The sequence below is a fragment of the Notechis scutatus genome, chromosome 5 (assembly GCF_049901735.1).
Source record: "Notechis scutatus isolate UNSWTSFEM ecotype Mainland chromosome 5, rNotScu1.2, whole genome shotgun sequence".
NCBI classification, from domain to species: domain Eukaryota; kingdom Metazoa; phylum Chordata; class Lepidosauria; order Squamata; family Elapidae; genus Notechis; species Notechis scutatus.
Genome location: NC_142013.1, coordinates 21616332 through 21633304, shown reverse-complemented (window position 1 = coordinate 21633304; position 16973 = coordinate 21616332). Strand labels below are relative to the sequence as shown.

The 16973-nt window shown below is 39.1% G+C and overlaps 1 long non-coding RNA gene across 1 annotated transcript in view; it reads right to left on the bottom strand.

Annotated features, from left to right (window-relative positions):
* LOC148130397 (uncharacterized) overlaps positions 1 to 16973 on the bottom strand; it is a 35007-nt gene continuing 18034 nt past the window's right edge. The window contains exon 3 of the long non-coding RNA XR_015749743.1: positions 1 to 246. This is a non-coding gene — a long non-coding RNA (uncharacterized LOC148130397). The remainder of the gene's footprint in view (positions 247 to 16973) is intronic.

Sequence of the window (16973 nt, the reverse complement as noted above, 5' to 3'; positions counted from 1 at the left end):
TTACATTTTTCCTAGCTTCCCACCAAATTGTTAAATGATGATTTAATTTTTCCGGTAATAAAGAGCGTCCTTGAAATTAAGGTTGGAGTTGGTCAGGAAAACTTGTTTATAAAATAATGCATTCATTATTGCCCCAAGAAAATCAATCTGACCATTTAGCCTTGTGTTCTTTTCAACTAATGGTAGTTGCTCTGTCTGTCTGTTGTAGTTTTATGGAACACCAAAGTGACTCCTGGAATTTCATATCTGAAAAACATAAAATGTAAAAAAATAAGTTGAAAAAATGGATAAAATCCACTCCTTCCTGTGTTCTACCTTTTTAGAAGTTCTGTTTAGAAAGGAGATAACCTTCCACTATGTGAACTTCCCTTTCTCTCTCTCTTTCTGTTTTTTCTTCCCCGATCAGGTTTCCCTGTACATAACTGAGATCTGTCCAATGACCACATAGAACAAAAATGTATTTTTAAGGGTAAAATATTTTGAACAAAGTTTATCCAATAAACACACACGTCCTACATTTTAAACCTCTCAGTAACATTAAAAGAATCAATCATAGCTAAATAGCATGCAGCCTTTTAGATGTTACTATCTTGTTAGAAAATTCTCTGCTGCATAAATCCAGCCTTTTCCCAATTGCTCAGACTATTTGAAGGCACGGCCTAGAGAGAAAAGAAGAGAAATGAAGAAACAATGTCTTCAACATGTTGATCCCTACAGGAAAAAAAATATTACCATGTGTCTATGGAACACCTCTCAGCCTAATTTACAATAATGCCCACAAAGCACTTCTCAATACTCTATATAGCTTGGGGGATGGTTTTAAATCGGGAGGAAATTGTGGCAATAGGAAAATCATCTTCTTTCATCTAAATCTGACAAGCCCTATGGTGTAACCAGCAACAGTAGAATTTGATCTACAGTAATTATTTCAGATACTATTACCAAAGGAAGGACTGTTGGTCTGTGGTAGTGCATTTGCTTTCTGCTAAAAACCCCACATTGGCTCACAGAACATAGAATAATGGGACCTTGTAGATCTTCTAGTCCAGGGTTCTCCAACCTTGGCCACTTTAAGTCTGGTAGACTTCAACTCCCAGAATTCCTCAGCCAGCTTTGCTGGGAGTTGAAGTTCACCAGTTGAAGTCTTAAAGTGGCCAAGGTTGGAGAACCCTGTTCTAGCCCAACCCTCTGCTCAAGCAGGGGACCCTATACTAATACATTCCAAACCAATGGCTGTCTAGTCTCTTCTTGAAAACCTCTGGTCTTTTCTAACTCCAGAGAGCCAACAGCACTGAGCAAGATGTTTCGGGATACTATAAGGTCTCAGTTCAAATTGTGCTAGGTATGGATATCTGGTATTTAGATTATTTAAGCATGGGATTTCTGTCTATGGTCTAGGTCACAAATGAAAATTAGTTGTTACACCCTAGTGTTACGAATGGCCCTACCACCTAAAAATGGTATAGAGCAGGGGTCCCCAACCACCGGGCCCCGGACCGGTACCGGTCCGTGGATCATTTTCTACCAGGCCGCCAGTTTGCTGGGCGCTGCCATCTTGTTTCGACAGACATGATATTCTTTGGAATTCTGATTTTTGGGGGGAATCAGCCCGCCCCCTTTCCCCCCTTTCTTCTCCTTCCCCTCCCCTCGGAGGCCCCCTGAGTCAGGAGTTGCTACTGCCCGGCGCGGCTCCACGCGCTCCAGTCCCGCGTTGCCTTGGGAAGGGAAGGCAAAAAGGAAGAGCCGTGGCGGCGCTTTGCAAAGAGGACTGGCGGCGAAGCAAGCAGTTTTGCAAATGATTCCTGGCCGCCCAGATGTAAATAAATGGTTTTTGCCCAGGAAGCCCATTCTCACGAGTTTAAAAGGCTCATGTAATAATCGCCTTTCTCTCTCCCCCCACCCCCCAGCGGGCGCGCTCAACGACTCCTCAGGCCGCTCTCGCTCTTTCAAAAGTGTGAGGCGGGAGTCAGTTGCAGGAAAAACCGAGCCAAGGAGCGGGGACACAAGTCACAACCGCAAGGCTAGTGGCGGGCAGAGTGTGTGTGGGGGGGAGAAGACTATTATTCCTGTTATTCTTGTGCTGTGGGGATAGTGAGTGGGTGTTTGAGTGGGTGTTCTGTGTGTGGGAGTACGCGCGCGCTGATGCTGGGCGAGAGCTGCCTTTGGGGTTATAGAGCCGCCGCCTCTTGCCGAGCTACCCACACCAGACGCAAAAAAGTTCTCCGTGGGGAGGAAAGTGGACCCACGTCACGCCCCGGGTCTCTTCTCCCCCTCCCCCAGCTGTCAGGTGCCTGCGCGATCAGCCAGGAGGAGCGCTGCCGCCTTTAGCCCGCAGCACGGAGGATCTCATGCAGGGGGCGAGGAAGAGCCCGAAAGCACCAGCTGAGGCTTCCATTCAGGGAGGGGTGCTGGGGAAGACCTGGAGGGGAGGTGGGGGGAGAGGAAATGCCTTGTCATGCGTGCTGATGCCGGTACCGGGCCACGGATCATTTTGTGATGCCAGTACCGGGCCGTGGCACAAAAATGGTTGGGGGCCACTGGTATAGAGTATCATATGAATTACCAAAGTCCTTGTAGCAGAAGGCAAACGTAATTTGAATAAAAGAAGCAGTGAACTAAAAACCCCAGGGAAATATTAAAATGGTTTTTAAAACCATATGATTTATCCTTTTCATGAACCTTCCCAAGAGTTTATTCATCATTCTTTACAATTATAGTCATCTTTCCTTCAGGAATTTGAGATAGTGTTTATAAGAGTTTCATCCTCCAATGTTTCAGCAACTCTGTGAGATAAGATGGCCTAAGAGATAGTTACACATTATGAGTTACTAAGATTGATTGACTACAACCTGGATCTTTCTGGTCCTAGTTAAATAATTTAGCTGCCATATTGATAATGGCTTTCAGCATTTTTACTTGCGCCTTAACAAATCAGGACACGGTTGATTAATTATGTGTCATCAAACTAGTGTCAACTATTATCAATGACATACAGTAGATTTTCTCTTTAACAGTTTGTCCCTAACCCGAACTTCCACGTCTTCCAACGTGACTGACCCTCAGGTTTATGGCTGTAAAAGATTTGAGAGGCAAAGAAAGAGATTGGGAAGACCTTGTTGAAAGAAATATCCTTCTGGGTTCAGTTCCAAGTGGGGAAAAAGACACTGGAAACATGGAGGCTATTTGGAAAGATAGTGTAATGGTGGACAGCAGGACCACATGGCTTGGAGCTCCAAAGTGAAAAAGAAAGGATGATCACATACTTCAAGGTGAGAAGGTCAAGAAGGGTGGACCAAGATGCTGAGAGACCCTTATATAACCTCTGTTGGGCCCCACCTTAGTGTTTCCTGTTCCTGTGTAAGAAATGTATCCCATTGGCTGTCAGACTCGCAGGGGCAGGGGTCTTAGCTCAGGGGTCCTCAACCACCGGGCATGGACCAGTACCGGGCCGTGGAGCACTCTGTACCGGGCCGCAAATAAAAAAAAAAAAAAATGGTGGCTTTCTTCGCCTTCGGTGAATGCTGCTGGGATCGGGATCAAGGACACAAATGAGAGAAGGGGAGGGAGGAAGCAACCGGCCTGTCCTGCTCTCTGGCTCCGGTTCCTCCCGCCTCGCTCCTCTCTCAGTCGCTCTCTCGCTCCTCCACCAGCCCAGGAAGAAACTGCTTCAAAGAAGCCGGGGGTGGCTTTTCCTGTCTCCGCAGCGCCTCCGAAGCTCCCGTTCACCCCCACCCCGCCCACCCGCGCAGTTCAATCCACAGTGCTCCGTTCTGCCTGCCTGCCTGTGTGGTTGTTTGGGAGCAGCTTCGGCTGAGAATAATAACTATTCGCCTCTTTTTATCAGCCGAAGCTGCTCCGAAACGAAGAAGGCAGGCAGGCAGGCAGAACGGAGCACTGTGGATTGGCGCGGGCGGGCGGGTGGGGTAAACGGGCACTCGGAGGAGCTGCGGCGACAGGAAAAGCCCCCCTGCTTCTTTGAAGCAGTTTCTTCCTGGGCTGGTGGAGCAGCGAGAGAGCGACTGAGAGAGGAACGAGGCAGACACCTGAGGGAGGGAGACAGACACCTGAGGGATGGGGCTGAGGGAGGCAGGGCCGAGGCGCTCCTGAACTTGGTGGTTTGCTGGCAGACGTTTATTACCTGACTAGGTAACAACATCAGATGTTACCTAGTCAGGTAATGAAACGTCTGCAAGCAAACCACCAAACTCGATTCTTCTCTCCCCGGTCCTTGAAAAGTGTTTGTGCTTGAAACTGGTCCCTGGTACAAAAAGGTTGGGGACCACTGTCTTAGCTAACTTTGTAGGCTTTGTCTGGACCACATGGCTTCACCTGAGTGTTGACTGATACAATCTCCCCAGGCCAGGTGGTGAGATGGGTAGACCCTTTATTATGTAGAATACTCTGGCCTAGGCCTTAATGGCCCCATTAGCAAAGGTAGGGGGAGGCTGAGTTTCTGCTTCTCTGAGTTTCTACTTTACTCTTTTTAGGGAAAATATTCTGCCTTTTTAATATTTCCCAGGATATTTCATTTTTCTAGGAGAGGGGTAGGTGCTAACTTCCTACAACCTGGTGATAAAATATTTTGTGTTGTAGATAAATTAGGTTCTCCCAACAGATAGAAATATACTACATGTTCTTCCTTAATGGCATCTTATTCAGTGCCTGAGTTGGTCTGTTCTTCTCTTTACAAGCTTTACTCTTTACAATGATTTCCCCTTCCTTTCCACAGAAAATAAGCTAGGGTTATTTCAAGGGCATCTGCAGTTACTCACTGTGCCTTTTACTCTTCACAATACAAGTTTTTTTTTACAGTATTCTGTCCATCGCTTCCCCTTTCTACATATTTGTTCCTTTTTAAAAGTTATTTTTAAATATTTTTTATTAAAGATAGTAATTTAAAACAATAATCCACAAAACAGCAGCTTTCTGCATTGTTGACCAAAAGAAAGCCTTTGTCATCGTTGATGCAAGACATTTGTTTCACCACATCACTCTTAAAGCAATGCAAAATTTGCAGGAATAGTTGCCAAATAGGTCGAAGTGCATTTATCTTTCCCCTGCCTTACACACACATGCATGAGCACACAGACACACAGAGAGAATATAGTCCAAGGTGCATTACTTAGGAGAGAGAATGCTTCAATAGCATTTGCATTCAGAAAGGTGCTTTGTGTTGATTGCTGTTTTTAAAAAAAGCGCTTCAGTCTATAAATTGTAAGTTCCAGTGAGGAGCCTGTTTCCTTTAAGACCGTGATTTGGTGGGCCCCTTTTATAGTTCTCAAGGCATTTTCATGAGCTAGTGAGCTTGAATAGCATTGCTTGTCTCAGTGCTTTTCACTGCTTTGCATCTCAAAATAGGCAGAGACCCTCATGGAATGCGTGTTAGGAAGGGCAGCAAGAGATCAACGATCCTTTGGATGGAAAGAAATTGACAGTCAGGTAGAACAGTAAGAAAAAGTGGGTCACACATTAACCTGTTATCACGTGCAACTGTACTTTGGTGCCAACTGTGTACAACTTCAGCTCTTTAGAATCACGGTTTGTAAAAAAGAAATAGTCATTAGTCATTGTAATTATAATTGTGTAGTGATTTGTACTCTCCTCTATGTGAAACTGTCTGTAGGCCCATGCTATGCGCTATACTGTATATGCTGTTTTTGACAGCTGTATCACACTATTGGTTTATGCTCTATCAAGACACATAGCTTCTTTCTGCATACACTTCTGCCTAATAATGTTCTCCCTTTACACCATCCTGCACTCATGTATTTAATTTTTTTCCCATCCAAATACATTTTGCATGTATTTCTTTTGAAATTAATTGTGTTGGTTCCTGCTTATTCTTACAGATTGTCAAGATCCCTTTGAATATTAATCCTGTTCTCCATGCTTTGCTGAAATCACAATATACTCTCTATATATATTACAAAGTCACTTGGAATCAGGTGGCATATATATTTTTGCTGCTTTTAACTGCTTTGTTAACCAAAGTTCTCAATTGCATTTTAGCTTTTCTCTCTTTCTGCAGGTTATTAGCTACTCATTGGTGCACTGCTTGGGTGTAGTATATGTATGTCCCTTGTATCCCTTGAAAGCTCCTAGTGTAAGGCCTTACACCTATGTTATCTTTTAAGAGAAACCAGGCTTCTATAAAAAGAAAGTGCTGCATCAAAAATGTATCAAAATGCTGGCTCTTAATTTCAAAACAGTAGAGCAGCTTTTAATTTGATTTTGGTGAATGAATGTGAGAAGTTGACAGGAGGTAAGGAATATTTGGTTTGAGAAGGATGACCCCAAAGAATAAAAGTTATTATCTCTGTTCAAAGAGGAATGTTGCAAATTTGGAAAGTTGTATATTCCAGTGAATAAAGCCCTAAGGCTATAGTGATAAGGATATTGGGAGTGTGTGTGTGTCAGAGGGAAAACATATAAACATTTATACATAGGCACCAGAGGCCATTAGCCAAGATAAGAGAACTGGATCACTTATTGCTAGGGGATGTAGATATAATGAACTTTACAGAAATGTGGTAGAATGGAGAAAACCAACATGATACTGTCAAGAGCCGGAATAAGTCAGGAGATTCAGGCAATTCAAATGAGTTTAGAGATTAATTGCAAGCTTAAGCTCTTGACAAGAATCCAAACTACTAACAGTTAAGGGAAATTAGCGGGAGTTAAGAATAGAAAGGAATTCAAGGTGGGTTGGACTTAGATCTCTTGTGGGTGCACGGGGACTCGTGACTGATGACACTTTTGACCCCTCCTTCAAGCTCAGCCTGGTCATTTCCTACAGATACCTTGGGAAGTTCTATATGAAAGGAACTTTGAGAACAATGTTTCCTTAAATGGTTAAAAAGTTGGTAGAAAACTAAATGCCTGCAAAAGAAGCAATACACGTAATTTTCATTTCTATTCACATAGATTGAGAAAATGCATGTTCTGGATGAGTTAAAGAGATCATCTTTCTAATAATACTAAACGATTTTGCTTCAGGACAGTTCCTTTAGTGCCCACAAGGAGGGATGTAGCCCTAACTTTATTCTAAGAAGTGCCCAGGGTCTAATACATAATATAAAAATTACTAGTCTAATTTGAAATAATGTTCCTAATGTTGTATATGCTCGGTAAGACAGTGGATGATGGTCAAAATAACATTTGATTTCAACAGAATAACATTGCAAAGGAATAAGGGTGTTAAGAAGTTGATAGAATAAAAAGGGTCTCTCTAGAAATCTTGTAGATTATTTAAAACCACAATAATATATCCTCAATAGGAATACATAGTTCACAGTTACTAACGAACAGGGTTAGATAACCTAATAGCAGTAAGAAATATTATTTTTAAATGGAACTCTTGCTCAATCAAGAATAAAAAAGAACATAATATTTGGACCAAAAAATAAACAATATGCAGGCAGTCAATAAAAGCTGCAGAAAAGGTTTGAGGAGATATAATAAAAGAACATTAAAACAAGCAACACATTTTATTTAAATATATTTCAAATAGGAAATTGTTCCATAAGGCTATTAACTGGTAGGATGAAGGGATGTAAAATAAGTGAAAAGATACAGTAATTATAAATAAACTAAATGAATATGCATCTGTTTTCACTGATAAGGATCTAAGACAGGCACCTTTGTCTGAGTTTGCTTTTTCAGGAGTGACCTATAAACTAAAAAGTACATTTACTGACTTTCTGATGAGAAATATGTAGCTTCTCTTTAAGAAGGCACTTTTTCCTCAGGACTAGAAAACGCTCAGTATGACTCCAACAGGAATTAGTGTGTAGTTGAAATGGAATGATGCTCAAAGCTGGATCCCCTGGTGTTCATTGCAGTGGAGTATTTTAATTTTGTAGATAAATGATCTGGAATTACAATAAACCAATGAATTAACTTAAGGAAGGAAGGAATGAATTTACTACGCATGCATATATGGTAGGTGCATATAAAACACTTTCAGTGTAAATATCATAAATAGATAGGCCTAGGGTTCTTCCAGTTTTTTGATATAAAAGGCAAAAACAAACCAGTCTGATGGGGTAATTTTTACAGAAAAATACTAAATTGTAATAATTTTACATATTCTGAATAATATTTGAGCCTGTTATTTGGCTGCCACATTCATTCTCCTGAATTATTTGCAGTCATATTCCTGCCTATTCAGAAATAAGTCATATTGACCTCAATGACACTGACTGTTAAGTGTAAGATGGTAAGTATAAGATTGACATATAGCCTCCCTCACTGACTAATTCTAGAGTCTATATTTGCTTTTCCATATTTCAGATCCACAGACTGCCCAGATTGAAAGACACTGGCTAAATAATCATCCAGCATCCAACTGTATCATGGCTGAAATTATATTGTGACACTACATTTGCTGCAGTGCTATTGAACTTGAATATACACATTTCTAAGAATGCCTGAGATTTGTTAGGGGAGTCAGTGGTGTCAGACAAGATAGGAAAAATCCGAGCCAGCGAGATGAGCACATCAGGCAGAGGTTTTGGATGGAATGAGCAATAAAAAATAGGACCTTGGATAGCTCCCAGGGAGTCCTGTTGGCTGAGGTCCTCACCTTTTAAAATAATTGAATAGGGATGGGAAACTCATATCTTTTAAGGTGCTGCTACAAAATAATCCACAGCTCCCATGCTAGCAGTTGTTCATGCCAACAGTACTGTGTAACTTGGCAGTTCAGAATATACAGCACCCTGTGTAGAAAGATGCCTCTGCAACTGTTGAAAGCCAACAGAAGACTTATGTAAGCAATTCAAAAGTATGGTCATTCCAACTCACTAGAGGAATTATTTGCTCTATTAAACACTTGCCTGTTTTTACAGCTTGCATGGCTGAGGAGAAGAAAATTCTGCTAGAAGTTCATCTGAGTCAATGAAAACTTGCTTACATTGGCCTGGAAAGCCTTGGCTAGTGAATTGATGTTCTTCTACTAAGAAGAACATTGAAGCCTTACCATTGATGTAAGGCTTTTTATAGTGACTACATACATACATGCAAAAAAAAAAAAATTTTGCTGGGAAAAACGGGTGGAGAAAATAAATTTAATAAATAAAATGGAGACTGCAAAATCCCATCCCCCTCCAAAGCTTTTGAACAAAAGTGGGGTCAAATCCAGTTCATCTCTTTGCCTGATTCTAGTAGATTCAAACTGACCCTTCTGCTCCCCCACAACAAAGTCACTTACAATCCCATCTAAACCAAAGCATAGATGCTTCCTCACCAGTAAATGGTACAGTCGAAGTGAATTTGTAATTCCCGTGGACTAAACCAGTTACCACTAAATGGTACAGTCTATGCCCTTACAAAGGAATTGAACCTAGAGAAATCCCAATATTTCAAGGTCATCCTGATGACTTCAACATTGCATATTCCCTAATAAGGAATTTCCAGCTTTGCTGTCTTCCTAACAGGCCTGTTTTGCCTAACGATTAAACTCAGGTACACCACCAAGGACCTGACCACCTTCCCCAAGACAGACAGCCAATCAGTTCTCTAGGATTTCACTCCTTGTAGCTCTCAACTTCTATAAAAATGTTTCTTTTTCTATTGCTTGCTGTTGCTCTTTCTTGTAAAACAAGCACCCAATGGTAGTTGTATAAAGAGATCACAATTTCTCCTCACCATTGTGCCCCTTGGATAGTTTCCAGAATCAAAAAAAGGACCCAATAAACCACAAGAAACATTCTGAGAAGTTTCATCCCATTTAGGATACTGCAAATGACAAAATGGAATTTCATTGCCCAGTTTCAGAGTAAGGTCAACACACTGAAAAGAATTCTTTCTTCAAACACATTTTGTATTCTGAACAATATGTTCTGAATGCTGCTATTCCATAAATCGCCAGTGACATCATCTATCAAGATTTAAGGAGCAGTTGTGCTTCCCAACATGCACTTTGCAGTTTCCACTGTTTTATCTATCAAACATGACAAGTCTGAAATATTTTTCACTTTATGAAATGTGCCACAAATATTGATTTTTTTTCTCCACTAACTTACTAACTGGTGCATAAAATAAATCTACTCTTTCGGCAAGCATTGGAGAATTGACTCATGCCCTTTAACTCTGCACCATAAACAGAATGTTACATTCACCGACTCTTCAATATGCACAGAATTTAATTTACTTGTTAATGAAGCACAAGGTTAATTGCTTCTATGGCTTGCTTTGACCCAGTTTGGAAAAAGTCAAGTAGACCTCTATGTTGCTTGTATGGTTTTAATGTTACTTTTCCTTTTTGTGATGTATATGTTTATTGGCAGGATTGCACAGCATATAAAGTTGTAACAATTATAAGAGCAGCCACAATTATGATGGCTAGGGTGGTTTAACAAATTACTCAGCACGGACTGATCTGTAAAATGCAAAGAACATCATCTTGTATAATCAGATACATTTTCAGAAACTGAAACTTGTGGTCTAAATTGATAGCTAAAAAAACAATCTATCTAATGTGGAAGTTCAGAAATACAAAATATATTGGTAGGCATATGTTTTCAGAATTTATTCTCAAACATAAGGGAAATCTACCAATCAAACTATGTGTTGTATGCTGTGTCAGATATGTCAGTAAAAGAGAAAATCTGTTGCTCAGTGTTAAAGTGTGGAATTCTTGGTGGTATCTAAGTTTGGCTGTTTGCTAGCAGATTTTTCATTACTCAACTAGGTAACACCATCACTGTGAGTATACGCTTTACTCTCTGTTTATAAACAGCAGCATTGGCTTGCCAGGTTATTTTTGTGTGAGTATGGGGAAAGGTGTTCTCAGTAGTTCCTTAATTAAGCTATTGTTTTCTGCCTGATTTTTTTTGTCTGGATATTGGTTGTGAGAGAGATGTTTTGTTTTGTTTCCTTTGTAGCTTTTTAAATTATTTTTTATTTTTGAAAAGGAGATTTTATTATTGTAACCTTACAATAAAAGTAGTATTAGTATTTATGGCTTTGGTTTTCTATTTAGTCTACCTCAAATGGCTGACAGAAACAACTGAGGTAAAAGTAAACTCTTGCTGAGGGGAGGAGGGACAATTGAAGGGAAGGACATGTAAGACCAGCCCAAATCTTAGATATAAAGAAATTATCTGGAGCATTTGCTGGTGGAGCTTCATCAATGGAGGCAGCATGATCACCCGTTAGTGATAGGAATGATTAAAAACTCCTGAAAAGGTGCCAGGTCGCCTGTGCCAAAATTATTTGTGGATAATAATTTTGCTTATGTAAATTCAGTGCTACTAAGAGGCCAGAGAGCTGTAAACTCTTTAAGCTGTGAAAAATTCTGGGTTTCCCACTAATAGCTCTCTAGGCATTGGGCCAGTGAGTACTGTGAATGAATAGTTTCAGTAAGCAAAGGATGAGGACGGCTTGGTTTAAGAGCATAGATTTTTTAATAGGACCAGGGTCCTGTGGCTTCAACACATACTTCAGGAAATTTAGTGACTTGCTGCAGATGTGCTAGCAAAAACTGAAAGGTCTCTAGTTTGAGTCACTTAAGAAATACCAATGAAAAGTACACTGGATAATGAACAGACCTATCAACACAAAATACATAATAAAATATTGGATCTAAAATTCTATAATTAAGTCAAATGTTCCTTCTTTGCGGTGGGTTTACAGATAGCCCAAGTTGCCAAAGATTTAAGATCTTCTGGGAAAAACTATAACTATCAGAGGAGATACTGAAATCCACAGCTAACAAGACAACACTGAGACAACTAAAATATTGATGCAGGTTGAAAATTCTTCAAGGAAGCTGGGGTGAACACCTGGAAATCAGTAAAACATTGCTAGTAATACCTTAAAAGGTTTGATGAAATCTTATAATCATCTCAAATGAGGCTGTACCGAATTCAGAAATGACCAGTGGCAAAGGATACAATTTTAATTCAGCATGAGAAAACAGTGCAATCCCACAAACTCTTCCATTTCTAAGAGTAGCAAGACGCGGAGGATAGGGATAGGTTTTTCGAACCTCACCAATGGAAAATTTATGGGTATTTCAATATGTGATAGATAATTGATGATTATGTACTATCAAGTCAACCATATAGAACGGTTTTCTCCAGGAAAATCTACCCCAGGTTTCAATAATAGGTACGATAAATAGTAATGTTCATTAGATTTAGTGGTGTTTTCAAATTCTCAGATGCTAGCTTGAACTTTTACAATAAGTATGTAAAAAAAAAAAGAGGTTTGGGAATTATAGCCCATAAACCAGTAGCTGGAACCAATTTGGTGTTGTGGTTAAGGATTCAGGCTAGAAACTGCAAAACTATGAATTCTAGTCCAGCCTTAGTCACGAAGCCAGTTGGATGAACTTGGATATACATGCACTCTTTCTCTCAGCCTAGGAAGGAGGCAACAGCAAACCACTTCCAAAAAAATCTTGCCAAGAAAACTGCAGGGAGTTGACCAGGCAGTCACTGGAGTTAAGAAAAAAAAACCTGATTTGAACACACACACACACACACACACACACACACTCAGTAACTATTACATAAATGTGTAATTCTTCCATGCCTCAAAGCAATGAAAGTTAAAGTAAAAAGAAAGACAGGAGGAGGTGGCAACTGAAGCCAAACATTCTCAAGGAACTGGTAAAGGGACACAGTCCTTCCACACTTCTGTAACTTGGAGACTGAAGTAGAGAAAAGGGATGAAGCAGCAGACATCTGGAATCAAATTTTCTTTTCTTTCTTGATCTCTTTGTTGAGAGATCAAGAGTAGGGATTTGTTCTGTAATACTAGATAAGCTTAAACGCAAACGTTGATCTAAATTTGCTGATTTAAATTTGATTAAATCGTAAGTCCGTTCCAAATAGGATACTTACGGAAAAATTGAGCCTAGTCCTTGTGCCACATAACAAACCACATTTAAAATGAAGGATTTTATTTTACATAGGTAATGGCCAATTTAGTTTGTATCTAGAAATGCAGCACAACCATTATTGGTATAGCACTGTTTACATCACCTCTTACCAGTATAGAAACTACTAAATTTTGAACCAGTTGAAGCCTCAGGAAAAAAAGGCAGAAAGGCAATAAATCAAATATTAAATAAAAAAGCACCAGGCAGACAAAATGCCCACTGAACTGTTCAAAGCAATAGTCAAAGGGCTAACAACTTCACATCAGCAAATACGGAACAAAACTAAGTAGCCTGCAAGCAAAGTGTTTGTGGGTGTGTACATGTGAAGGATGAAGTGATCATGCATGTATTACACTGTCACAGTAGAAACCCTATGACTTACTTCCTTGTATCACATTTTGTCAGTTTTCCATTGTGATTAGCAGTGGACACCTATGCCTACACATTGGAAAAAAGACTGGTGTATATTCTATGCTGGAGAAAGCATATGGAAGATAATGTGGAAATGACCAAATGATTACACTAATTTTTTACACAAGCACAATTTTGCTTCCGATTTTTTCAAAGAGTAAAGCCATACATGGAAAGAGAAGTGCCAAATAATAATTCTCATTGTAGTTCATTCCAGGTAATGGGGTTACTCCGCATCTCTTCTTTGTAGCATTACTAAAATTTGTATCTTAAACTCCCAGATATAGTTTTAATTTTGCTATTGATAGAGGCATCTCACATTTGGACTTAGGGACAAATTGGTTCTATGTGTAGATCAGAATGTCATAAAAAAACATTTCTAATAGTTACTTTTAGCAACCCCCAAGCAAGCCTGTTTCAAAGAACTGGCCAAATAAAACTAACAGTCCATGTATGGTGGAATAGTCATTTGTCTTATTTCAAATGAGAAAAACAATATTTCATATCAAGTCCAGTTTCCAAAAGGAATTGTATTCCAGAAACATACAACAGATTATGCATTGAAAGCCATTATAACTGCTCAGACCTAATCCTGTTTGCTTTACTGATATAATTAGTTTCACTGGCCAGAATCCAGTGGGCAATGTTAGATTCATCCCCAGGGGATTTTTGACATTTTTTCTTTGAACAGCAGACTCTCCTATTCTACAAAAAGCTGCTTTATGGAACTCCCTTTGGTTTCAGAAGAGATTTGCCATATGGTATGGGGGAGGGACTATGATTCAAAATTCAATCTCTGATCATTCCTTAGGCATGCAAACTAGTTGCATGCTTTGGGGACCAAGATCACCTTTTACAGTCTAAAATGTTTCTGCCCTTACAAAAGTGATGAGCACAAGTTTTCCCTCTTTTCTTAGAATATCAACCCCCCATGGTAATCATTTGATGGAGGACTTCAGAATAGCTTTCATGAACTGTCACTCAAAAGCTGTTGTGCCCACTGTGGGTTTTTACCCTTGGCTGACTTTCAACACTGTTCAAGCTTTTGTTTCACAACTGGTAGGTTCTACATCAAAGCACCCAGATAAAAACATGTTAAAACTGGTAGCTGAAACAGGAAGCGGGAAGTCTGGAGCTGGGCTATAGTGCACATATTGCTGTACAAATGGAGGGTGTGAAACAAAAGCATACGTTTGAAGAAGTGTATCCAGATGGAAGATGAACAAGGATAGTTGGGAAATTATTACTGTATTATTAGAATAATTTATTCTCTTGTTAGCTTTCGTTGGTCAACATTTTTCAATAGAAGAGTAGTGGGGAAGAAGTGAAAAGGGAGAAAGAAAGCATATAAAAGAGGAGCTATTTCTTCAAGAATTGTTTTAGTCAGATAAAACATGTCAATATAAATAGACCAATGAATACTAAACTCTGTTTCAAAGTGTTTTTTCATGTAGCTAGTAGAGAGCAGCTTGTTTTCAGGCTAGGTTGTGTTTCTTCTAAGTATCAGAGATACTACGCCATTCTTTTTTTTTTTCTTCAAATAGTGACTGGACAGACTTTCAGAGAGAGAAAAATACAAGAGGTATTTAAAAGAGAATCCCCATCTTCATTATAGACTCTGGAGAAATTCAATCATCAGAAAATGAAGAAGAATCAAGGGCTCTTATAGCACAAAATCTCATCAGCAGGACTGACGGTAACAGCAGGTCAACAGTCAGAAGGGAGTAAGGTATAAAAGCCCAGTGAAGAGCTACAAAGAATTCTAATCCTTGATGTCCTTTAAAGACCATTCAGATGTTTGCAGGTTCTGCTATTGCCGCCTTAACTCACTGATAGTCATTTTCTCAATATTATTGAGTTCGCACAAGAGATTTTGTGACAAGACTGCAGCAGTTGTGAGAAAATAAATGAATTTTGTAATGAATAAAGTAGTTCAATGTGTAGTTAGCGTAGCTTAAACTTTATTGATTACCAGACAATTCTGTCAATTCCAATAGTTCTGACAGTTATTGTTCAAAACATTTGGAGGGAAGAGTATAATTGGCGTTGGGAATTTGAATTATGATAGTTGAATGTAAAGTAATGTCTCCATCTCCATATCTTTAGTTTAAATAAGGATTTTTAAAATAAACAAACAGAAAAATAATCCTTAAAATGAGCTCTTTTGTTACCTGTCTTTACTTACCCATATAATCACTATTCACTTGTGTCATGAAAAAACTCCACACTTCATCTCTTCAGCCATCAGGAGAGAGACTTTTCCACCTCTTCACTTTGGGCAAAACAGATGCTCGCAAAAAATATTCCTCTATTTGGGAAAACGAGGAAATTGCATGGTGCTAAGTTTGACTTATTATAGAGGGAAGATGGAATAAGAAACCATTGCCATGAGAGTTTTCCCTACTCATCACCATAAACCAACTGCATTTAGCAGTAAATTTCAATTGGAGGAATTCATTCAACACTCAGCTACTTAAATGGCACCAGTGAATATTTACTAAAGACTTCCATTTCATGAGCACACATTTTTGACAGTTATGTCCCATCTAATAAAATGAAAGAACAGATACTAAAGAACACGTCAGAGGTTCCGGTGCCTCAATACTGCCATCTTTTGGCAAGTAATAACATTGGAGTAATTATTTTTTATGCATCTCTCATATGTTTCAAGACAGTATCTCTCTCTGTGTGTATAAAACATAAAGTGCAGAACATATCTTTTAGAAAGAAAAGTGTAGAACAAACCTTTTACAAAGCAAAACATAATTCTTGAACAGAAATTCATTAGTTCTTTTTATTTTTGAGCAAAATAATGAAAGAAAAAGTTTTTTCTCTCAAGGTGGAGTATTTGAATTTATGATCCTAGAGATATCAGGGAACACATAATGCAGACCGGGCAGAGTTTTACATGAAATAATAGGATCTTGTTAAATAATTCATGCCATGAATAATTAGGGAATGTTCATCTGATGAAAATTAATAAACTGCAAAGGTAGATATTATTATAGAACTACAATAATAAACATACACATTGTATTATTTAGAGTTATTCATTTATATCTGCCATGTTTCTTAGCTTATATGATGAGGGTAGCATAAAGCTTTGCATTACAATGACCAGATTGGAGAAGATTGTCCTATATATATAAAATTGCCTTTTACTGACAAATACATTGTTTTTAAAAAATCTGGCATAGAAATACTTTTTAACATTTGTTAACAAAAGGCTATTTTATATATCTGGGAAAGAGATATAATTTGATACTTTCCAGGATGTGTGGAATTTTGTCTTCCATGTCCCATGCTCCCAAAGCACAAATAGGTGGAAAGGGATCATGGTAGCTATAGTTTTCACAGCACACAGAACATGAATTACTGCTATGTACCCTACCAAGATCCCTTTGGAGATCCCTCTCTAGACCTGTATGGTCTTGACTCTAATAGTCTTTTGCAAAGCTCTGAAGACTTGGGTATTTCTCCAGATATTTGGGCAGGAGATTAGGTGAGCTCTGCTGCTGTTGGTTATTCATATTTGGAATGCATTGTTTACCTGGGTGTCAAGGATTATTTGCTGTAGTTGTTTTAATCCCTGTATACTACCCAGAGCAAATGGGCAGCCATACCAAAATGTTTTATTTATTATTTTTCTTTCTCCTTTCAAAACAAAATCTAA